The following is a 25,720-nucleotide window of genomic DNA, read 5'->3' as shown; positions in this document are numbered from 1 at the left end:
TCAAAACTATGATAAATAATCACAGTGGGGCTTGCTGGGATTAGAGAATAAAGACATTCATTCAAACTTGTGTTGGGGAGGAAGCAGTTTCCTTTATCTAAAGAGCCAGAGATCCTACTTTGTGACCCAAGTGTACTAGAATAATAAAATCCGTGAAGAAAAAATAGGACAGTGGATTGGGTGTTCCTAAGTATCACTTGAATACCTTTTGATGTTAAAGGCAAATTATTTCTGACTGATTTTAGAAAAGTCAATGTGTCTAAAAACATCTATTTGCGGCATGGAATCAGTATTCATTCCTTAGTACTCTTAGTATAACTCACCCTAAGGATTGATTCTATTTAAACTTCCTGGCTTTTGCAGTGCCGTACCACATTAGAGAGTCTGCAGACTTCCTTCTCCATCACCTTGGGATACACAGAGCACTAAAACAGAGAGCAAGTGGCTCAGAGTCTATAGGCAGATCCTTAATAAACCTCTGAGTGGGGAAAGCTTGGCTTTTCCTTTCATCAGCAGGACTCAGAGGGGAAGGCTTTAAGTCTTTAAATAGATCTGAAGAATTGCTTCCCAGATTCTATTATGCATGAGGATTTATAAAAGAAAATACAGATGCTGATTGTTAATTGTAGGGGTAGGCTTAGAATAGCGTATGTGTGTCAAGATTCTGGTGCTGCTGCTGCTGCTGGTGGTGGTAATGGTTTGAGAACAGGGTGAAGAGCAGAAGGCTTTCTTTATTTGGTAGCACTTATAAAATACTGGTCACTGTTTAAGTCTGAGTTACCATCCTGGACCAACAATTTCTCCCTAACTGTGTGTTCATTTCTTAAACCAAACAGTCCTTGCTGTGCAATATCAGGAGAAGAACGTCAGTATTGTCACATGCATGTCCTCATACTACAAAATACATTTTTATCTCTCTGGGCACTGATGGCTCATGTCTATATTTCTGGCTACCCTAGAGGCTGAAGATCTGAGGGGTTCAAAAGTATCTGGTGCAGGAAAGTTTGTGAAACTCTTACCTCCAATCAATCTTGAGCTATAGCTCCAGAATATAGAATAGAATAGAATGGCTCCAGCTATAGAGCACCAGCCTTGAGCAAAATGTCAAGCAAGAATATGAGGCCTTGAGTTCCAACTCTAATACTTGCTCCAAAAAAAAGTAAAAATAAAGTATATTTCTCATAAGGTTGTGATGTGTAAAATTATTGTGCTAACGGCAAAGGACATAGCTCGCAAGATAAACAGAAAGCCCACAGACTGGGAGAAGATCTTTACTGGCCATTCAACGGACAAAGGCCTCATATCTAAAATATATGCAGAACTAAAAAAATTAAATTCCTCCAAAACAAAACCGCAAAGAACCAATAGCTCCCTCATCAAGTGGACTAAAGACTTAAAAAGGGACTTCTCTGATGAGGAAATGCGAATGGCCAAGAGACATATGACAAAGTGCTCTACATCACTGACCATAAAAGAAATGCAAATCAAAACAACATTGAGATTCCATCTCACCCCAGTAAGAATGTCCTATATTAAGAAAACTAGCAATAACAAATGTTGGAAGGGATGTGGCCAAAAGGGAACCCTACTTCATTGCTGGTGGGAATATAAACTGGTTCAGCCACTCTGGCAAGCAGTATGGAGATTCCTCAGAAGGCTAAATATAGAACTCCCCTATGACCCAGCAACCCCACTTTGGGGTATCTATCCAAAAACCACAAACAAAATCACAGTAAAGCCACCAGCACAACAATGTTCATTGCAGCACAATTTGTCATAGCGAGAATCTGGAACCAACCCAGATGCCCCTCAGTAGACGAATGGATCAGGAAAATATGGTACATATACACAATGGAATTTTATGCCTCTATCAGAAAGAATGACATTGCCCCATTTGTAAGGAAATGGAAGGACTTGGAAAAAATTATACTAAGTGAAGTGAGCCAGACCCAAAGAAACATGGACTCTATGGTCTCCCTTATTGGGAATAATTAGAACAGATTTAGGCAAGTCACAGCAGAAGATCACAAGAGCCCAATAGCTATACCCTTATGATCACATAAGATGATGCTAAGTGAAATGAACTCCATGTTATGGAAATGATTGTTATATCACAGTTGTAACTACTTTCAATGTCCCATGTGTATCTGTAGCTTCTACTATTGATGATGTTCTTGTATCACCTTCCTGTGGTTGTATCTACACTATCTCTAATCTTATCTGAGTATATTGGAAACTGTGTATACTGGTATTAGAACTAGGAAATTGAAAGGGAATACCAAAATCGAGAGACACGGGGTAAAAAAAGACAAACAACTACAAAAGCAATGCTTGCAAAACTGTTTGGTGTAAGTGAACTGAACACCTCACGGGGGGAAATGGAAAGGGAGAGGACGGAGGGGGGAATGAGGGACGAGGTAACAAACAATACAAGAAATGTATCCAATGCCTAACTGAAACTGTATCCTCTCTGTACATCAGTTTGATAATAAAAATTTGAAAAAAATTATTGTGCTAAGATTGCAATTTCTGAATTTGCTTAAGCCAGGTTGTTAGTTGTGAGGACATAGTAGTTTCACACAGAGCAAAAAAAAAAATAGTATGTTTGGCATAAAAGAGACATGCTAGAATTGACTAATTCACTGGCTATTTTAGCTCTGTTCGCATTTGTTACATTGTTGGATTTGTTAGTCAGTTTTCTCCTCAATTAAATGGGAATAAAAACATGTTTTCCCTCAGATTATGTATTAATATAGATAGATAGATGAATACATGCATATCTGCATATGTGTCTGCTTACCTAGATATATACATGTATATATATACACACAGATATCTGCCGTTTCATTAAAGATGAGGAATGAAAATGGAAAGGCACTGGAGAGGAAAGGAGAGCTAATCAATGATTGGTAGTCTCAGTTTGTGCAAAGTATATGAATACATCTTTGATAGATCTGCCCTGAAACAAACACAAGATTTTGGGATCACGGTTATCCTTTAAGACAATGAAAACTGGCTGCCTGATCCCCAAAGCCTCGAAGACATGAGTGTGTGCTATATCTACAGAGGTTTGTACTTCAGGAATCAGAAACTACAAATCTGAACCTTTTGTGTAGGATATAAGGCGATACCTCACTCCCTTTTAGAAAAAGGGAGAAAACACACATCCTTAATGAAGTGGATCTTCTCTTGGAAAGCTCCCTAAGTTTTTCGAACCCATCAGGGGATAAACACAGTAACTCAGTATTTAACCTACTATGAGATGCAGACACTCCAGGAATACACGTTTCTCTATCCCTCCTGAGCTCTCTAGTCTATCACCCTTTAGCCCAGATTCCATTTTGTTTGCTTAGAAATCCTGACCATGCAGCAATATGAACTTTATTCTCTTGTTTTCCCACAATTGTAATCCTCATTACAAACTTACACTGACAGAGAAAAATAAAATGATTATCTCCCCTAATATAATGTGAAAACATCTCTAGCAAATTCACTCTACCCCATCTTTATTTCTGACAATAGTAAGAAAGACCTGTTTCCTACAAATTTTCTTGAATTGTGTCATTATTGATGCATGTCGTTCTTTCATGACTCCAAATAATTCTTGCTTTTCCCTGTCATTGTGTATGACAATAATTAGACATCTAGAAAAGCCTAGACGTGATGGATGTCTCACACCTTTAATCCAAGCTACCCTGGAAGCTGAGATCTGAGGATCACTGTTCAAAGCCAGCTGGGGCAGGAAAGTCTGTATGACTCCTATCTCCAAAAAACCACTGAAAAAGCCAGAAGTGGAGCTGTAGCTCAAGGGGTAGAGTAATAGCCATTATAAAAAATGCTATGGGATAGCACTTAATCCCCAAGTAAGACCCCTACCAGCCCCCAAATAAAAGAAAAATAGAAAAACTACTCACACACATTGAGGATGCTGCACGTAGGATGCCCATCAGTTGGGTGACACCTGAGCAAATGATGGGATGCTGAACTATGCAGTTCACATCACTACACAAACCGTATTGGATTTTTTTTTTACAATTAGAAAACTATCATTTATTGATAGATTTAAGGTGTAATACAGGTTTCCAAAAGTGTGACAGTGAGAATACCAGCATAAAAAAGAGAAACTTGTGCTAAAAACAACCTGAATTCATCATTGGCAATATTACATAACAATCAAGGTCCTCACATACGAATGATTTCCACTTTCCCTCTATTGCCAACCTCCCATGCATCAAGAAAACACAAAACTAAGATGATCAAATCTGGGAAGTAATAAAGTACTCCATAATTTTAAAATCATAGTATTAGGAAAGTTTGAGAGATTTGCAAAATATATCCTAGTCATCCATGTGTACAATTTCATTTCTAGTCATTTTTGCAGTGATCACCACATTGGCTTTTGACAACGAGACTATGAATTTGCTGTTTCTCTGACGTCGGCATCATGGGTACTGCATGATCACTGCCAAATACAGAAAATAAATAATACATATAATTCCCAAGAAGTTATTAAAGGACGATTTGAAATGGACTGTGGAAACAGAAAAGTCTCCTATTTCTTCGTGGTCATAGTCAGAGGTTATACCAAGCTAGAAGTTGCCTGGAAACCATGGCTATAGGACAGTTCATCCAGACATTTTAAGGGAGATGATGAGAAAAGGAAAGGTGAGAAACACAATTGCAAGGCAAAAGCCTAACAGGGCTTAAAATTTCCCCAAATGGCCTTGTTGTCTCAGTTTCACCATGTCTTATTTGCTTTTTGACCAAAGTCACAAAAACACTAACTCCTATGCTTAGGGAAAGGCTTAGGGAAAAGCCTAGGCCCTGACTCCAAGCCCCAGGACCAACAAGCACAACACACACACACACACACACACACACACACACACACACAATTATTATCTGAATGTCAATTGTTTCTGCCAGTTTGGGCTGCTATGACAAGTTATCATAGACTAGATTACTTAAACAGCAAAAATTTATTTCTCAGAGTTTTGGAGGCCTGGGAAATCCAAGAACAAGATACAGGCCAACGCAGAAATCATTTCTAAGTTGTCAGAAGGAAGACATTGTCTATATCACTAAGTTCTTCCAAGAATTAAATGTGAAGAATGTATTTTTAAGTTCGAATATCATTTAAAGTATGTTGAATATTTAACAAACCAGTCACCATAGTATTATAGGCATATAATCGTTTATATCTTATAACACTTAGAAGCTTGTCGGGTAAATGGTACATAAATAAAAGTGAATAATGCCTATGTAAAGTGAAATGAATTGTATCATGGTGTACCTCATCATGTATAAGAACCTGAAATCAATTATATTCAACCCTTCTGCCTTTATCAATAAAAATGAATTGTTTCTGTACACCTGTCCTACTTTTGCACAGAAAATACACATTTGTTTTTCTATTACTGTTTATATTACTATTCTCTACCATTGGACACACAGTTATGACATGATGATGAATTAAAGAAACAAAGTTCATTTAAGATATTGCTAGTAGGCACAGTGCAATTCAGGGAAGGTAATAAAGCCATACATAGCCACTTTCAGTATCCTAGGGTATGCTTCCAGGAGCCCCAACCACTGGCACTCAAGTCCTTAATTAAAAAGTGTTGAGACACTTGCATATAGCTTACAAACATTGTGAACTCTACTTAAAATCATGCCTAGATTGCCATAAAGCCCAGTGTAAGGTATATGTTATATAAATAGTTGTTATGGCAAATAGTTTAAAGCATAATGGCAAGGAAAACATGTTCAGTATAGACACCATTTTTTCCAACTGTTTTTGATCTGTGGTTGATTGAACTCAAAGATGTGGAACCCACAGACTTGGGAAAACTTTAAGTACTCTGAATTACTTCATCCTTTGAGTTGCACTAAAATGAACTTTTGATCCTTGCTTACTGGCTTGTTGGAACAACTGTGTCTAGTAAATTGGTAGCTGATATCTTGGAAGCACACAAGTCATTCTCCAAAGCATGAAACAATTGATTTCAATGAAAGCTGGAGAATCAGGAGAAGGATTAACACTGACTAGCTCAAACACTCAGAGGGTCCAGAGAAATCCCCAGAGGAAGTACCAATGTCAAAAGTGATGGAGAAGGGGCATTTCTTATGAAGTGGAGATAAGATGCCAACCCTTTACTTAGACCCAGTGTTGATTATTTCCATTAGCTACATGTATCTTTATGTGTAATGTTGAGTTTTTATGTGACTGTTATCTCTAACAAATTAACAACATTAAGTGAATGTAGGGAGTTAGGTCAGTCTTCTGTGTAGAAACCTTATAGGACGCCTTCAGTAGAAAAGAAATCCTTCTCTTAGAAACAATTCCCACTTCTACACCTTTCATAAATAGGCAGCATTTCCCAAGCCCTTTAGCAATAACTCCAGTTTTACCAAGACTATTTAGCAACTAAAGTCATAATGAATATTATTCAACATGAAATACTGAAAATAAGTAAATTAACAAGGAAATAGAATAAATTCTTATCTGGTGATAAACCAAACTAGAGAAAATACACCCATCCAGGTTTTTTATTAACCTTAAAATAGCTCCAGATAATTTTGGAGGCTGAGCTGCTTAAACATACAATTCTTATGAAGAACTAAAAAAGCTCATAAGACATTTTTTTCTTAGCCAACATTCCTGCCAATGTTTGTCATATGAATTATACATAGGTATATATTACTTACAGACATATATACATATAATCAGATAATTATTTGTCTTAGCAAATTCCATGTGGTAAGACTTTTTAAATACGATTTTTTAATTTCCATTCCCTTCAGTAAAGTGGTGGTAGCATTACTACATATAAATAGATTCAGTTTAAATATTTCACATATATCACACTCTCAGCATTAACTAGAAAGTAATGTCATAGCAATCAACTAAATGTCTCATTTGGCTTGAGGTCTAGGCCACAAGAAAGAAAGAAATGGAGCCATGTGTTACGTAGCTCTAGTATCTCAAAGATTCTCACGTATTTAATTTTTTTGAAAATTGCTAGTCTGGCTTTTCTTTCTTTGTTCATAAATGGAAATAATTCTGTCAATGAGCCTTCTAAGGAGATTGAAGGCATGGTAAACTCCTTTTTACCTACAAACTGAGTTTATCGGTGGTTAAGTCTTCAGCTTTTGGCTGAAGACTCACACATTGAGGCTACATATTTATAAATCTCTCTCTCTTTTTTTTTTTTTTGGTGATTGGTCTGTACCTGCAGAAAAATGCACTCTCACTAGAAGCATAACACAGAATGCTTTCCAGAAGCATCTTTCATGACTAGATCTACAAAAACTGGAAGATTCTACAGATCGCACAGGAAGAACAGGCTACCACATGAACATCACACCCATAATTTGTAGAATTTCATTGGTCAGCTGCTCTACTTTGGAACTAATTCCTTTAAAAGTCTGATATATGTGTAGTCATTCCATTATTTTTCAACATCCTTTTATTAAAACTTCCTTCTCAAGATGTAGTCAAGTTGTTTTTGCATTGTTGCAGGATTTTTAAAATTATTATTATAAAGACAATATACAGAGGTACTACCATTTCATGAGCCAAGTATGTGTTATTATATTGATGATTATTTCCTTTTTAGGGGTAAAAGTTTAATGATTCCCATGAAAGGCGATACAGAACAAAAGACACACAAAAGAAGAGAAACAATTGTGGTAAAAATTGTGTAATTTTTGGTCACAACTGGAAACTTGAAAATTGTATGAAAAGCAGCTGCCAGCCTTAGAAATGTGAACTGACCTCTTCAGAAACAAGTGGGTAAACTGGATGGGAGCTCATTGATGATTGTATAGTGAATAATAGCTAAGGCTTCCTTAGCAACCATAAATTTCTGTAGGTTTATGAACAGGAAATAGCTCCATACTGGGACTAATATGCAGAGGGAGGATTTAGGAAGGGCTTAGAGAAACCTCCAAACACCTCATTCTCATATCCACCCTACATCCACCTCTACCCTTAGAAGGGGAATATTTTATAAATAGCTTTTCTTGATGGAATGTAAATGGGAGCTTTAATAACAGAATTTAGGGAAAAATTAGTGATGCCGGATGGAATTGCACTGATAAACATACAATAAACAGCACAGTGGATAACTGATGTAAATCTTCTGTAGAATTGTGTTTTTTGAGCAGTGCTGAATGGATTTACATGTTTCTTCTTATATTGGCCATTATGTCAGAGGAGATAGGATTTCCTGTTGCTGTGATTTATAAGATGGTGTTCATGTCAGAGCACAAATCCAAATGGAATAAGAACGCAAAACACACAGGTATAAGGAAGTTCCCTAGCAACCAAGACTGTGTGAAGCTTGCAGCTTTCCTTTGCCTTTAGGAACACTTTTGTTATGAAATCTGCTCACATTCAAAGGTGAAGCAAGCAGAAACATATTTCCTCATTTTTTATTAATCTTCTTTTAGAGAACAGAAGGCTAGCCCCCATTAAGAAAATACTGTTTAAGGTACCTCTGACTTATTTCCTAATGGAAAGACATTAAACATATGCAAACATTGCTGGCAGAAGACGATACTGGGAAAAAATAAGCTTATATTATTTGTCAGATTTTTCTTGACTGACATATAATGCAATGAAAGTAGTTTTTTGCTGCAGGTAAAAGTTATGAAGAAATTGTAATGCTGAAGTGCATCCTCACAGGAGACAGTAGATTCTTTCAGAAGATTATCAAAAATTTAATAGTATATTTTACTTAATCCACTGTAGCCACAGTATTATTAATTCACTATTTTCCTATAAAATATTAATTATGTACTTATAATTGTATACTGGATCTAAAGTAGAGTATTGGTGCTTGTCATGCATTTTAGAACCAATGATATTTTTAAAGTTTAGATTTATAATATTCATACAGGAACAATACAGTTTCAGTCATATGTATACTGGCTAATGATGAAGAGTGAGAGGACAAAGGAACAGCACAAAAACTTCTCACTTCCCCATTCTCTTGAATTATTGTTGAACATTCTCTAATCTATTGCTATTTAAAAAAAAGGAACACTAACAGAAAAATTGTGAAGCTGCAAGTGAGACAGTTATTAAAATCTAAAAAGCTCAATAACACGAATAAATGTTTTCTTCATAAAGGAGAACAAAAGGAGAATGAAAGTGGGTTTACATCCTGTAATTCAACAAGGAATTGATAAGCAGTTGAAATAGTTGTTATGTATTAGTACACTCTGTCTAGAGTCTTGGTGAAGGAAATTGCTATGAATAAAAGTGCTAGATCTCCAGTGGGTTATGTATTGACTGTTGCTTTGCCATTTTCTATTAATGTGAAAAGATTTGGATTTGATTTTTAGGGTTCTCAAAATATTTGGAGACTCAGAGGTAATGGAGTCTGTGCATGTGAGAAAATGTACCACTTTTCTGTCTGGCAGCATAAAGCCAGATGCAGGAACAGGATTGCTTGTCTAAACATCCAGTCTCAGAATCCTTCCCCCTCATTGGAAGTGATCACAACATGCAAATCTTCGTAGAAAATTGGTGTGTTTCCGAAGGCAGCATAAAGCTGCTATTCTCGTACTAGGAAAGACCATACTTGCCTCAGCGGTAGGCTCACTGAGGAAAAATAGCTATAGTGATGTAAACCACGGCTTTGATGTCTTCCAGAAAATTGGAACAGACTAAAAATGGTCTTGAAACAAAATAAATTTTAATGGCACCAATGTGACAGCAAAATCCCTACAAATCACCATACCATATTTTCTCCTAAGACATATAAAATAGAGACTGGGAATATGGCTTAGTGGTAGAGTGCTTGTCTAGTATGCATGAAGCCCTGGGTTCAATTCCTGAGTCCCACATAAACAAGAAAAGCCAGAAGTGGTGTGGCTCAAGCGGTAGAGAGCTAGCTTTGAGCACAATGATGCTCAGAGACAGTGCCTTGGCTGAGTTCAAGTCCCAGGACTGAGAAAAACAAAAAACCCAAAGATATATTAAACATTTTAAATTATTTTCATCTGCATTTGGACTCTCAACCTGAGGAAAGCTAATGTCATGAATGCTTGGCATCTCCCTCTTTTCCCAATCATATATTTAAGGTAGAAGCACAAGAAATACATAACCATCCATTTGATACATTTTGAATATTAGCAAATATGAATGATTACATTTGGAAGATTTCAAAGTTTATATATCTTGAGTTTTATTTCTAGATATTAACGATTCTTTCTTACTTGTGTCCTCTCTGAAACTTGCTATCATCACTGTTTAAGTACATTCAAACTTCTGTAGCCTTGGACCATAGACTAAGTGTCATAAAATGAACAGAAATTTATTTCTCGTAGTTCAAGAGGTTGGGAAGCCTAAGATCCTGGAGATTGGGTGTTTGGTAAGGTTCACTTTCCTGGCTTATAGTATCTTCTCACCATCTCCTGTAGAAAGGATAAGGGAACTAAAAGGGATCCTTTTAGTGTAGGCACTAATTCCATTCGTATGGGATATTCTCTCATAATGTGGCCCCTCACCTCGCTTCCAGACCATGTCACTCTGAGGATCATGGCACAAACCAAAGATCTCACTGGTATGAGGCTCATTTTGAAGAAGAACATTTAGTCAGCCATCTTATCTAGAAATAAATATTTTTTTCTGACTTTTTACTATTTGCCTGGTAAGGTGCTACTGAGCTGTTTATGGATATTTAATTTAACTCTTACAACAATGCTATGAAGTGTACTGTTCCTTTCTTTGTGTGTGTGTCGGGGGGGGGGGGGGGGGGAGTTAGTCCTGGGTCTTGAACAGTCCTGGGCACTGTCCTGGAGCCTCTTGGTGCTCAAGGCTACCAATTGGGCCATAGTGCCACTTCCTGATTTTTCAGAGTAGTAACCATTCCTTAACCATATATGAGAAAATTATGGCTTGAAGAGCTTAAACATCTATACATAATCACAGTGGAGCTATCAAGTAGAACTCATGGGCTTGGGTTTTAATCTTGAATCTTGTGGATCATATTAGTCACTGCGCATTTTACCAGCAATTACTCCCCAAAATATTTGCTTAGCCTGTTTACATAGAGTCGCAGTGTGGAGAGACATTATAGTCACAATACTCTGTCTACCTTACACAAAGAAGAGAAGAGGCAAAATGACATTTCAAAGCACAGCATTCCATCAAAACCATTAGTAAGATAACAGAATCCTAGACCATCTAAATTTCATGACTCGAACACTTGACAATCAAAAGTAAGTGATGGCTGAACAATTTTTTAAAAAGTCATCCACAACACAAAAGCACTCAGTTATAACATTATCCTTCCATGGTTTCTTCTAACCTTCTGCTAGTTAGTAACCCAAAATATTCTAAAAGTTAATTCAAGTACTGCCTCTCTTTTGAAACCTTCCCCTAATCCCAAAATGAATCTCTCTGCCTTTTCTAACTTGGACATTTAATTGGAGTAACTGAATTAAAATCATTTACCATCAAGAGCAATTACACCTTAAAATAAGTCTGTAAATGATCCAGGAAATTTACTTGTCCTGAAACATTTATTTATTTGAGCAAATCCTCAATTAAACATAATATTCAAACAGCAAGTAACTAGATAGGATTCAATAATTGCCATAATTAAGGAATGTTTCTTGTTCAAATGAACAAAATTTACTTGAAACATTAACAAAAGAAATGAGCCAACAAGCAGGAAAAACACTCAAAAGTTTTTTTCTGTTCATTTGGGCATCAGTATAATAATATACAGACTTTAAATTAGTTATTTTTGTATGTATTTATTCTGAACTTTTACTCCTCCAGCTAGAGTGAAGTAGCTATTATTGAATTCTGGTTTTTGCTTCTGATACCATGTCAGATTTGAATGCTGAGGTCAATCTAAGTTCAATGTCGTAGAGAGTAGATAGGGACTTCTTGGTATGTTTCTCTCTTTTCATGCTAGCTTAATGTTTTAAGAAAATTTGGCTTAGGAGTTGGGAGTTTAGTAAACAATTATTTGTACTAAGGTAGCCAAGGAAATCACTCACATTAGGGGAATACTTTTTTCTTTTAAGATACTAAGCTTTCCCCCAGGCAAATGTTGATGTCTATTGTGCTTGCTTGTAGAATAAGTTCATGGCTGAAATCCATATGATAAGTTCACTTAAGGTGAGAAACCAGATAGTGCTTTTAAAATGTATCTGTTGGGGGCTAGGAACGTGGCTTAGTGGTAAAATGCTTGCCTAGAATACATGAGGTCCTGGGTTCAATTCCTTGGTACCACATAAACAAATAATAATAATAATATGAATCTGTTCTAAATAATCCCATTTCTATAAATCAAACAAATCATGTTGTTGTCCCTCAAATTCTGTATGGATATGCCTTCTTGACTGCTAGCTATTCTTAGAAACCTATTGGAGACAACCCTGCTCTTATTGCACTTAAAAATGAAAGGTTTACAATTTAGTACATTTAAACATACTAGAAATCTACAGTGGTTTCAGAGACATTAACAATTGAGCCCTTTAGACATTTTGTAAATTTAGCTGCTAATTGGCCAGGTATATCTGTGAAAAACCACAAAGCAGAAGTGCACTGAGATTGTTTGTTCTCTGCTTTCCTGGGACAGAATTCAGTGACTTGTATTTACACAGGATAAAATAGACAGCTTTTCTGATAGATGGAGGTGGCCAGAAACTATATTTATCCTTTAGTTTTCAGATTTATAAAATTCACTAAAAGTACTAGAGAATTCATTAGTTTAAATTTGTATTTCTTAGCTGGGTGCTGATGACTCAGGCCTGTAACCCTAACTACTCAGAAGGCTATGATCTGAGGATCTCAGTTCGAAACCAACCCAGGCAAAAATAAAATAAAATAAATTTTTTAATCTAACTTTCAATTAACCATAAAAAAAAAATCTAGAAGTGGAGCTATCACTCAAATGGTAGAGTACTAACTAGCCTTGAGCAAAAAAAGCTCAGGGACATGACCCAGGCCCTAAATTCAAGCCCCAGGACCAGCGCACACACACACACACACACACACACACACACACACACACACACACACACACACACTCTCTCTCTCTCTCTTTCTCTCTCTCTCACACACACAAATTATATTTCTCTTTATATATTCCTCTTAATAATACTGACAACTCACATTCTTAATTTACTTAAATGCAAATAGTTTCTGTTGTTCTGAATGAGATTGTGGTGATCATTTCAAATGTCTCTTAAAGTAAATAATAGTGTAACAAGTAGTAGCAATACTGTTTTACAAAAAATAAATTTTTCTACACCAAAAAAGGGAAAAAAGGTTTGGGTATAATTAGAAATACACTCTTATTATAAAGAAAGATAAGCCTAGATTCTTACCACTCAAAATTAATAAGCCCAAGCTAAACTTGTGATGCCATTTTGTGCTTATCTATATTTCATTTTATATTTAAATGTATATGTGTCTACATTATGTTAATAGCAAATGTCTTTGACTCTAGTTCTACCTTTTAGTTCCTGTTCTACCTAAAGGCCATTCTCACCTAGATCAGTTGACCATTTTTCTTCCTTTAATGTTGAGCTCAAGTAAAATAACTCTTCATCATGGTTCATCTTAGCTCATATGATTTTCACCTTTATTTGAGTGTGGTAATGCAGGTAAAATAGCCCATATATCCATCAATAGCTGATCAGGCAAACAACTGAAGATTGTGGAACATTATTCAACTCTAAAAGTAAGCACTGTGCATGTTGCAATGTGGACAAACCTGGCCAACTTTGTGTTAAGTGAAATAAGCTGGACACAAAAGGTCATATGTTATATGAGTCCATTTATTCAAATATTCAGAAAAGGCAAATCCATGGAGATGGAATGCAAATGGGGGAGCAATTACTTTGTTGGCATGGTGTTTCTTTGGAGGGCAATGAACATGTTTTGGAAATAAGGGAAGTGTTGATTACACCTTATACTGCACTAAACACTACTGAATGGTTTGCTTTAAAGTGGTCAATTTAATGTTATATAAATTTTGCCTCAATAAAAATAATAATTTTAAAAGTTTTTATAGTGACATCATAGATAAGGTTAGATAGCAAATGGGGGCCATTAGGCAAAGTATCCCCGAAGAAATTACTTGAAGACCTAAATGATAAGTCAGTCATACAAACATGACTAGAGAGGATAGCAGGTACAAAGGCCCTGAGATGAAAATTAGCTAGATGTATTGTAGGGCAGGAAGTAAGTCCAACATATAAGAGAGGGGAGACTAGAAGGTAACATAGTTTAGAAGAACATTTGATATGTAATACTGGAATACTATGAGTTGTAAAACTCATAGTAAGGAAGTATAAACACAGCCATCATTTATTAGCTATAATATATACATATTTAATATATACATATATTAAAGTTAGTTTGTATGAAAAATGAATTGTAGGACACTGTGTGATTGGCAGCAGAAAGTCCAGATGCCATTTTTTTTGGGGGGGGGGCAGTCCTGGAGCTTTGACTCAGGGCCTGAGCACTGTCCCTGGCTTCTTTTTGCTCAAGGCCAGCACTCTGCCACTTGAGCCATAGCGCCACTTCTGGCCGTTTTCTATATATGTGGTGCTGGGGAATTGAACCCAGGGCTTCATGTATACTTGGCAAGCACTCTTGCCACTAGGCCATATTCTCAGCTCTCCAAATGCTTCTGTATGGCCAGAAAGGGATATTAACGTGAGTGTGAAAGAGTAGGAAACATTGAGAGAAATAGTAGTGAATGGAGTCTGGGTTCTTTTTAAAGGCCTTTGTTTAGATATAGAAGTATGAAATATTGAAGAGAAATGGAGTAGGGTAGTAGAGACTAAATTTTCTCAAGTTAGAGCTGGGCATGGAATTTTGAGGGAGAAAGTCTCAGCTCTGAGGTATCTTGACGGCACTGGAGAATTCTGTTTCTCTTAACCATCAATGCCAAACATGTATCAGTAGACCCTAAATTCTAAAGCTTATTTAGTTATCAATCCTAATCAGTTTTGCTTCATGGAAGTGAGAATTGTCTACTCAATTACCCTAAGTGTGTTTAGTTATTTGCTTGGCCTGCTTATGTACCCTGGGAACATACAAGAACTAGTAACCAATGTAAATGGTTAATGCAAAACTTTTTTATGTGCTCTGTTTTCCTATGCAAAAATGCATAGAATTACGGCAGAAATAAATGACGGAGTCAACTAGCAGTAGACATCATCCAGACAAGGCCTCCTGGAGGCCGTCTCTTTGCCTCTTGCACACCCTGAGAGCATCTGGCTTGTTCGCACCTGCGTGTTCATTAAGAGCTCATTAGAGGACTCCCCTGCAGAGGCAGCGCCAACTCCCTTCTTGAACTGCAGCCCTTCCTGCTCCCTCTAGTCTCTGATGTTGAATGATTGATGGTCTGCTGGTCATTATGGAGGAAGAGTCTGGCAGTTCACCTTTGACTGCCCTGGATACATGGCAAGGCCAGATGGCAAGGCCACCTTGTCTTTCTCAAGAGCAATCCTTTTATTGATCAAGTTTTATCAAGTAGTTTTCCATCTAGACAAATCTCTTACAAGTTAAACTCATCAAAGTTATTTACTAATAAGAATAGCCATAATTATATCTCTTCAAGATATCATTTTATAGAAACTGCAGATCTGATGAAAAGTCATTCTGAAAATGGTTTGTTCATGGTCTTTCTGTTGAACAGAAAAAATGCATGATAATGAATTTTGCATCTTATATTCAGGACATTCAAGCTCTCCATGTTGAATGAATATAAGTAATGTCACAAGTCATTTTCCTTTGAAAGACATCCAGCACCATGTTTGTAAATATGAAATACTGATTGATATTTTCTATATCAACTATGTATATTAATTTAATATTAATTATTTGTATTAACTTAATATTATGCAGATTATATTTTGATTCATGTATATATTTGTCCTATACTTCAGTTCTTATATTTTTATTAGTCCAAAACACTTTGGCAAGTTGTCATGTTTAGCATCTTTATGGCTTGCCTTTCATAACTTATCTAATAACAATAGGAGGTAACTTAACATTTTAGAACCAAATATCCTTAATAAATCTCCCTCTCAGCAAAGTGACTTAAAACATAATGTTCTAAAACTAGAATTTTGCCACAGGATGATTGATACCTTGAAAAAAGTGAATAATTGCCCTCATAAAAGTGAGTATTTTACTTCAAGAGGATTTTTTTTTTTACTTAAACAGGCCTTTGATAGAGTCAAATCTAATGTGAATATACTTATTCACTCTGGGCATAAAATGAAAGTGCTAGTTATAATTAATGTTTCTTTGGCTCGGTTTTTTAAAAAATAATTTCAAGGTGACACTTTTCCAAAGTTTTAATCAAGTGCGAATTGAAGACTTTCTAGCCTCTGCTTATTATGATCTGCTCAATAAAATACCTAGGACAAATTATGTCCTTAACTGTAGTCATGTTTTGAAATAGAGCTTTGCCACAGAATATGCATGAACTGATGACGAAATATTGGTCAAGTTAGGGATCAGTAGAACAGAAAGCATTCTATATACTAATAGTGTGCTTAAGGGTTATCAAACTCACCTAATAAGATATTGAATAAAACTTATAGCATAGGATTTCTCCTCTACTTTAGGTATAAAATTATTATTCATTTGGGCCTAAGTTCTACAAGTTCCTTAGTTTATTTGAATGATTCATTCCTAAGTAAAATTTTTCCTTTGAATATGAGATGAATATGAGATGAAAACTTTTATACCACCAAAGACTAGCTTATTGCCCCAATCAAAATATCATTTTTCTATGATATTGGCACTATATCAGAACAGATTGCAGATGGCAGTCTTCTAAGAAAAAGATGGAATTGGGGCCAATATAAAGTTGTCCACTCATCTATTGTAATTTGGCCAGAAAGCATAATAAGGGAAAAACTGGGAAATGTCAACAGATGCAGTAGAGGAAGGTTTCCAAAAGTAGGAACTTTCTAAGCAGTACATGAAACTGAACCATGTGCTTGTTTTCTTAGACAATTCTATTGTCCCTTTGAGAACCATCAGCACTAGCAGTATTAGAACAAAGAAAAAAGGATTAAGCATGGCCTTACATTGACTTTTTTTTTTTTTTTTTTTTTTTTTTTTGGCCAGTCCTGGGCCTTGGACTCAGGGCCTGAGCACTGTCCCTGGCTTCTTCCCGCTCAAGGCTAGCGCTCTGCCACTTGAGCCACAGCGCCGCTTCTGGCCGTTTTCTGTATATGTGGTGCTGGGGAATCGAACCTAGGGCCTCGTGTATCCGAGGCAGGCACTCTTGCCACTAGGCTATATCCCCAGCCCCCTTACATTGACTTTTGACAGCAACCTTGGTATTAGATGTTATGCAGCAGAAAGGAGACATGAGGCTAGAAGAAACTAAACACCTAGCATCATAGCCCCTTCTTAAGCTGTGGGTACAACCAGGAAAACTATTGAGTAATAAGAAGTCATCACCCACTTGTTTTGTATTGTGTGTTTTCATTGAAGACTAGACTTAGGAAATTCTAGATGTAAAAAAACAGCAGTGCTAAAAAAATGCATGTATTTTATACTTTAGACTAATTTACTTTCTAACTATTAGAAGTCATGGAGTCCAGTGATGATTATGTTTGTTGACCTCACAGGATAGAACCCGTGCTCAGACTCGGCCTTTGCCTTCAATAACTGTGTAAGCCAAGTGAAATGCTGAAAATTGCTTAGCCACATTTACTGCATCTGTAAACAGGATAATAGGAGCACCGAATTTAAATGTTGTTATAATTAAATGGGAGCATGCATAGAAAGCTGAGCATAGCAGGAAGTCAAATGTCCTTCAAAAGAAAAACAGGCACAAAAGGAATTGAAAACTTGCTTCAGCAAAAGCTGAATAAAATCCCCTGGTTATGCAAGATGACCACAGAATATGAAGTCTGTGTTTTACATAATCTTCCCTCCTAGATTATGTAACATCTCTGCTGGTGTTGCTTCTACAGCTTAGCTGTGTATGTGCTTCTTTGCTAAATACTCTTTCTAGCTCACTGAGTTTCCTAACAGCTAGTTTGAACCTTGCTTCCATAGCTCCAGGCCATCTCTTTTTCTGCTCAACTGAGAGGAGAAAGGCCCTTCCCTTGTTCATTTTGTAACCTTGAAAGTATGGAGCAGTCTGAACAAATACCCACCTGCAGTGTTCTTTATTTCTGAACTCTTACAAAAATCTAACCCTTTCCTGTTCTTTCTAATGCACAAATTTGAATTTCTATTTGCCCTTTTGTGTTTAATTATAGCCAAGGAAACATTGTCTATATTGAACCTTTTATTTAATTCAGATTCTCTTCTTTTTACTAATGGAGGAAACATGATACATTACCTGAAAATCTGTTCAGGAGTACTTAAAGAAACTCTTCCTCTTATTGTTACTTGAACGGTTTTAATTCTTTCTGTCCTTGATAATGTAGCTTGGAAATAATAAATCTAATAAATAAAGTAAGCATTGAAAATTATACTTACCTGTAAGTTACTACTTAAAAAAACAAAGATTTTCATTATATAATCCATAGGTAGAATGATGGTGCTACTGAGACTATCTGAAATCAGAGTTTCTCCTAAAGATAATCAGTGATGGACAAACAACTTAGATGAATAGCATGATGGATCATGTGTGTCTGAGTCACATGATTCTGTATCTAAGAATAGCCGAAATTACAGAAAACCCACAGTTGTATGGGATTCTATTTTTTTATGGCGAATATCTTTATTGCAAGGAAGCTCCTAAGAAGGGTAAATAACACTGTTTCCCTAAATTCCATTTGGCGAATTCATCATACAGGACTCTCGGTCACTGAAAACCAACACAGGGACTCAACATCTATTTTCTATCGCTGCAGTCAACTAAGGATGAACTGTGATGCAATTCAGCAAGTTCTGATGGTCACAAAGAAGAGATGCTAATCTATCTAGTGTGTATGGCCATATTATCAAGCTCACAATTCACTGAGTTGGTAATTAAGTTTCTTGGTATCTTACTAAAAGTCTTCATTTCTCAGTTAACATTATTTTTTCTACATTTTTTACACCAGGAATACTGCTTATATCCATCTATATCTCCATGCCTGCTTCTAAAGACTGTTTCAACCACAAATATAGGCGGTAGAAATATTTCTCAGTCTTGTTATGTAATTAAGCTGATCTCAAACTCATGTTCTTTCTGTCTCAACTTCCTGAGCATGAAGATTAGAGACACGAATCCACACATTTGGCTCAACAGTTCTGAGTGACAGGGATTGTTTCTAGGCTGAGAATTTTCCAAATATTTGTGCATGCTTCCCTTTTGGTCTTAAATTGCATATTTAAATTATTTTTCTCTTCTTGCACTTTGCTGTAAAGTCAAGAGAAGCCATGCCATCTCTCTAACATTTTGGATATTTTATCTGTGCATAATTCCAAACATATAAAAAAACACTAGTACATAAACAAAACTTATCAAGCTCCTTACCACTTTATAACAAGAATGGCCCAATCACAACCACTTAATCTCTAAGACAAAAGCTTTTTGTATAGATCTCTTCTTCTTTTGAGCTCTTACCAGGATTGTCCTTAAGTCCCCTTTCATGAAAATCTACATCCAAACTTTTCCAACCTCCACTTATTACCTATTTTCAAAGCTGCTTCTACATTTTAAGTATTTGGCACAACATAATTTCACTTCCTGGTAACAATTTTTGTTGCCTTTCATTTATACCGGTATGACAGAAAACCTTAGGGTGAGTATTTGATGAATACCAGAATTTATTGTTCACAGTCTAAAATCAAGTTACCAACAAATTCATTATATAGTAAAGGATATATTTCCTAAATGATATGTTGCAGAAGGCCTAGCCAGCTTCCTCAGTCCTAATCCCATTCATGGAAGAATTAATTCTCGTGAACTAGTCACTCCCCAAATGTCTCAACTCCTAATATCAAAATATCAGGGATTACATTTTTAATGTAGGTACTTTGGAAGGACACAAATAAAGACTGAAACAAATGGGTATTTTGAGAAAAAAAAATTCTGTCTCTCAGTGTTTTTTGTTTGTTTGTTTTGTTTTTTTGCCAGTCCTTGAGCTTGAACTCAGGGTCTGAGCACTGTCCCTGGCTTTTTTTTTGCTCAAGGTTAGCGCTCTGCCACTTGAGCTACAGCGCCACTTCTGGCCGTTTTCTATATATGTGGTACTGAGGAATTGAACCCAGGGCTTCATGTATACGAGGCCAGTACTTTACCACTAGGCTATATTCCCAGCCCTGTCTCTCAGTGTTATAGAAATCATAATTCTCTAGTGGGACAAAAATGGTCTATGGGGCTGGGAATATGGCCTAGTGGCAAGAGTGCTTGCCTCTTATACATGAAGCCCTCAGTACAATTCCCCAGCACCACATATATAGAAAATGGCCAGAATTGGCACTGTGGCTCCAGTGGCAGAGTGCTAGCCTTGAGCAAAAAGAAGCCAGGGACAGTGCTCAGGCCCTGAGTCCAAGCCCCAAGACTGGCAAAAAAAAAAAAAAAAAAAAGATCTGTTATTTATAATGAAAACAAATGTGGAGTTAGTAGAGATTTTTCCCAACCATGTAGTAGATATATTTCCTTTCTAAAGGTATCATGTGTTAAAAACACAGAAATGTGAAATTGGAGGTAATATGGACGAAACCAGTGTCTCTGCGGTAGAGTCCAGGTGTTTGTATTTTGAACATTCAGTTTTTACTGATGCTACTGAAGTTGGAGAATCTCTCATTTCAGATTGTTCACTTGACTAATGAATTACAAGGACTTTTACCCAGGGAAGACAAGGACTTCAGCTTGTTAAGGCATGTCCGAGATGTCTCTGGTTTCAGATTACTGCCATTAGTTAGGGTTTTATCTTCATACATTTTCCATATAACTCATCATTAATCCTGTAGCATTGACACTGTCAACTCACTTTGTTTCCAACTATGGGAGTCGGAAAATGCTAAGACAGACTGTGCAGAGCAGAGAAGCAGATGTAGCTTCTGACCTGAACCCTAACTGATAACCTGTGGATACTCTCCAGAGCATTAGCATGCCCTAAATGACACATTTGCCTAGCAAGGTGTAGGCCTCACAGTGACTTAAGCTCCAGACTGTGTTGAAATCACACTGGTCAGGCCCATCTCGTTTTTATTCAATTTTCTACAACAAAACTTAAAAACTTATGTATCTAACCTTTCACAGGACCATTTTGATTCCTACTCTCTTTGTACATGATTAGAAAAGAGAAAACTGTTATTATATATACTAAATATGTAGAGGTTACTGGGATGTTGAATTTATTTATATCCGAGGCAGGTGCACCAAACACTTCAGGTAATTTCTTCAGGTTTTAGAAAGATTATTCTTTACTTCATCAGATGCTGTATGATTTCATCAACCACACAGGCTTTACACAGATGCTGCCTCAATAAAAGGAGAGATATTTAATTTAGTGGCATAACTTTGGTTTTTATGCTTTTCTTAGTGAGGACTGAATTTAAATTGTTTTTTAGCTTCATAGGTTTACATTGTTTCCTTTTTTATTTCTACTGCAAAGGTGATGTACAGAGGAGTTACAGTTACTTAAATCAAGTAATGAGTACATTTCTATTTGAACACTATCAATCCAACCTTTGGTTTCTCCCAGTTTTTCCCTCCTGACTCCTACCACAAGTCCTATAGTTTATTTTCACCATAGTGTTTAATGAGTATGACTGCTGTATTTGTTCACCCTTTGTCCCACCATTATTGAGCTCTTCCTTACTCTCCTCAAATCAGGCCAACTTACATACATAAGAGGTACAGAAAACAAGAACAGTGACAGGACAAAAAAAAACTCTTGTTTCCATTTCTTGGAGTTCATTTTGATAAATATTTTATATGATCATATGCATATAGCTGTTGAGCTATTGTGATCTTTTCCTAAGAATGTCAATCTTCCTTTGTTCCCATTGTGTGATTGTCTAGAGTCCTGTATAATTTATCATGTCCAAATGTCTTTTTTGTCTTTTAATTGTAGATTGATAGGCACATTCTAGCTACAAGTGAGGAAAATCATGCAGTCTATATTTCTTTAGGTCTGCCTTACTGTGCTTAGTATAATTTTTTTTCCAAATCATTCCATTTCTTTACAAATGGTACAATATTATTCTTTCTGATGCAAGCATAGAATTCCATTGTGTGCATATACCACATTTTCTTTTGATCCATTCGTCCACTGAGAGACATCTGGGTTAATCCCATAGCTTGGTATGGTAAACAATGCTGCAATGAACCTGGTTGTGCTGGTAGCTTTAGTGTGGCCTTGTTGGTAAATTCCCAGGAGTGGAATTGCTGGGTCATAAGGAAGTGCTATGTTTTGAAGAATCTCCATACTGCTTTCCAGAGTGGTTGAACCAGTTTACATTCTGACCAACTGCGTAGTAGTATTCCCTTTTGGCCACATCCCCATCATTATCTGTTATGGTTAGTTTTATTTATAATGGCTGTTGTCAGTTTTGTTTTGATTTGCAGTTCTTTTATAACCAGAGATGTTGAACATTTCTTTATGTGTCTTTTGGCCATTCTCACTTCTTCTAAGAAGTCTCTCTTTAATTCTTGAACCCATTTATTAATTGCGATATTGTTTCTTTGAGGGTTTATTTTGGGGAGTTTAGGTTTTTAAGCTCTAAGTATATTTTAGATATGAGGCCCTTGACTGCTGCATAGCTGGTAAAAAAAATCTTTTCCCATTCTCTGGGCTTTCTATTTATTTTGCTAACTATGTCCTTTGACATACAGAAATTCTTCTGCTGATTCATTCCATTTATCCAGTCTTTCTTTGATTTGTTGTGATTCCGAATTTTTAATATAGAATGTTTTGGCCCAGGCCTTTAAGCCTTAGTGTTTCCCCTACCCTTTCCTGTAATATTTTCATGATATTTAGCTTTACATTGAGGTCTTTGATCCATTTAGAATTGATTCAGCATGTTTATAGCCATTTTGGTCAACACCATTTATTGAAAAGGCTGTCTTCCAGCCTATGTTTTAGGCTCCCTTATCAAATATTAGGTGAATGTAGGTTTTCTAGAGTATATTTCTAGATAATTACTTAAGTAAGGAGTGATGTCTCTGGAGTTGATATGCCGAAATTCACTGTAAGAGCACTTTCAAATGCTATTACAATAGAGGGTATTTTAAATCTCACATTGTTTGTAAAACTAGTAAATCTATTCTATACAGTAATTTTTAAAAGCACATCTATCATACATCTTTTCAGAAAAAATCTTCAGGAAGAATTTATAAGTAGTAAAAAATATTTAAAAATGATTTTTGTAGCTCTTCATTCCAATTTATTAAGAATATCTTCATTTGAAATGTAAATAGAGTTCATGGCATAAAGTTCTGTATTTGGACAATATGCCATCATTGGATATTTTACTAGCAGCCATTACTATGTCACGATTCAAATTGTAGTATTTTATGATCATTACTCTCTAGTTCTGGGGAAATTTATTCCTAGACAAGGTTTTTCAGCTCTCAGACTTTTTTTTTTTTGGCCAGTCCTGGGCCTTGGACTCAGGGCCTGAGCACTGTCCCTGGCTTCTTCCTGCTCAAGGCTAGCACTCCGCCACTTGAGCCACAGTGCCGCTTCTGGCCGTTTTCTGTATATGTGGTGCTGGGGAATCGAACCTAGGGCCTCGTGTATCCGAGGCAGGCACTCTTGCCACTAGGCTATATCCCCAGCCCAGCTCTCAGACTTTTAATGTTCCCATCTGTAATATGAGGAAATTGAATCAGATAATCTGAAAGATGTTTTTCTGATCTCAAGTTGTATGAGTTTTTAGGTCATTGACCTTATTCAATCTTGTTATTCCATCTTATTCTATCTTCAGTTCTGTCAACCATGTAATGAAACATTAACTGATTTGGGACCCAGATAAGACTTGGTGTCTTGTTTCTTCATTTCCTTGCTGTGTAAACACGAACAAAATACCTTTTTCCTGAGCTTCCTGATGTGTACAAAGATAGAGAACACTTACTTTCTGCAATTATGATAATTCAATAAGAATGTATATGAAGTATCAAGAGCAGAATCCTCCACCTCTCAGGTCCTCCCTAAGTCACTTTCCTTTTCTCATCTTTCACCCTTCCAAAAGTCTCAGATTTGCCTTTTTATGAAATCCTCTGGTTCCTACAGAAAAGGAGAACATACTAGAGGGATGATAGAATATAAATGAGGATCAAAGCAGATAAGACCTAAAAGATTTATATGTTTTTCTTCTGAGTTGTCTTGGTAAAGAGAATGATGATATGTATTGAAAACAATTGTCCTTCCTGATGTTTCTGTTTCCTTTTGTCATTGAGGTCTAGCATCCACCTTACTTTTGAAATTGAAATACTTCTGAATCATAAGAAAATTGCATGCTTCTTGTGTGATTAAGAAACTTTCATGATAATTTTTGTTTGCCAGTCCTGGGGCTTGGACTCAGGGCCTGAGCACTGTCCATGCCTTCTTTGTGCTCAAGGCTAGCACTCTACCACAGGGTCAGTTCTGGCTTTTTCTGTTTATGTGGTGCTGAGGAATCGAACCTGTGGCTTCGTGGATGCTAGGCAATCACTCTACCACTAAGCCACATTCCCAGCTCCTTTCATGATGATTTTTCCCCACAATGTTTCTGTTATCACTGGCTGTTTTATATCCTAATTTTAAAAAATAGCAAGCTTGTTCATTATATAAAGTATTAAAAAAAGTAATTAAGCAAAAATACATTTCCAGAGAGAACAACTTTAGAGAATGTGTCACATTTTCTACTTACATAGACATTACGTAACACATTTACATAACCAGTTAATATTATATGGCTCTAAGGCAAGTAGCATAAAACACAATCCACAACGACTGGGAGGTGCTTTGTTTGCATCTAGAACATTCTAGTCAGAGAATACATACTCAACATTATTTTTAAAGTTTAAAAAAGTTCCTTTATTATAAGTAATGTAAGTCATAGAACTAAAGAAGTAAGCAAATATTCTCTTTATACAAAGTGAAATGTGGCTGCCCAGAATAACTAACATAACACAATTAAACTTTCTCTTCCAATAATTGCACTACAGGATTGGAATTGTATTTCTATGGGAAAAGCTTGTTTAGTATTCATGAGGTCCTGGGTTCCATTCCCACCACTGAAATGCAGTTATTCAGCAATTGTAGTCCCTGTTCACTGAAAAATAACCACAATATGTTAAATTCTCTTTTCCAGGAAGCTGGAGCCAGAGTGCTTGGGAAGAGTTTAACTTCAAAAAAAAATTTTTTTTTCCTAATCAAACCTTCTCAGTTTCTATGAGTTCTACTTTGTCCAACTTACCAGCTTCATGGCTCTTTGCTCCAAGAAGATATAGCAGGCAAAGTCATAAGAACATATTCCATTTCCATGCCATTCTTGGTTATCCACTGTAACCATCCAGATAGCTTAACATTCCTTCTTATAAATTCTGCTGAAACAGTGGAGAGGTGGAACTTGTGGTCAGTAGGATTTCTCAGCAGTGACATGATTCCAGAGACTGTGATTCCAGTGTTGCTGTGGAGGACATGCAAATAGGCAGGTCCACTATGGAATCCACACCACACCACTACCAGTTTGGGGCCAGTGCCCTGCAGGTCAGGGCCCACAGGCTGCCTGGCCATGGCCCTGGCCTCCTGCAAGGCCCCCACTACTCTTCTT

The 25,720-nt window shown here is 36.5% G+C and overlaps 1 protein-coding gene and 1 long non-coding RNA gene across 3 annotated transcripts in view; one reads left to right on the top strand and one right to left on the bottom strand.

Moving 5' to 3' along the window:
- Oxr1 (oxidation resistance 1) overlaps positions 1–25,720 on the top strand; it is a 274,194-nt gene that overhangs the window by 102,035 nt on the left and 146,439 nt on the right. The gene's annotated exons all lie outside the window — the stretch shown is intronic.
- Positions 20,476–25,720, bottom strand: part of LOC125360747 — a 28,590-nt gene continuing 23,345 nt past the window's right edge. Inside the window, exon 3 of the long non-coding RNA XR_007212798.1 lies at positions 20,476–20,542. This is a non-coding gene — a long non-coding RNA (uncharacterized LOC125360747). The remainder of the gene's footprint in view (positions 20,543–25,720) is intronic.

Source organism: Perognathus longimembris, chromosome 12 (genome assembly GCF_023159225.1).
Source record: "Perognathus longimembris pacificus isolate PPM17 chromosome 12, ASM2315922v1, whole genome shotgun sequence".
NCBI classification, from domain to species: Eukaryota; Metazoa; Chordata; class Mammalia; order Rodentia; family Heteromyidae; genus Perognathus; species Perognathus longimembris.
This window is presented reverse-complemented; position numbering and strand designations above follow the sequence as displayed.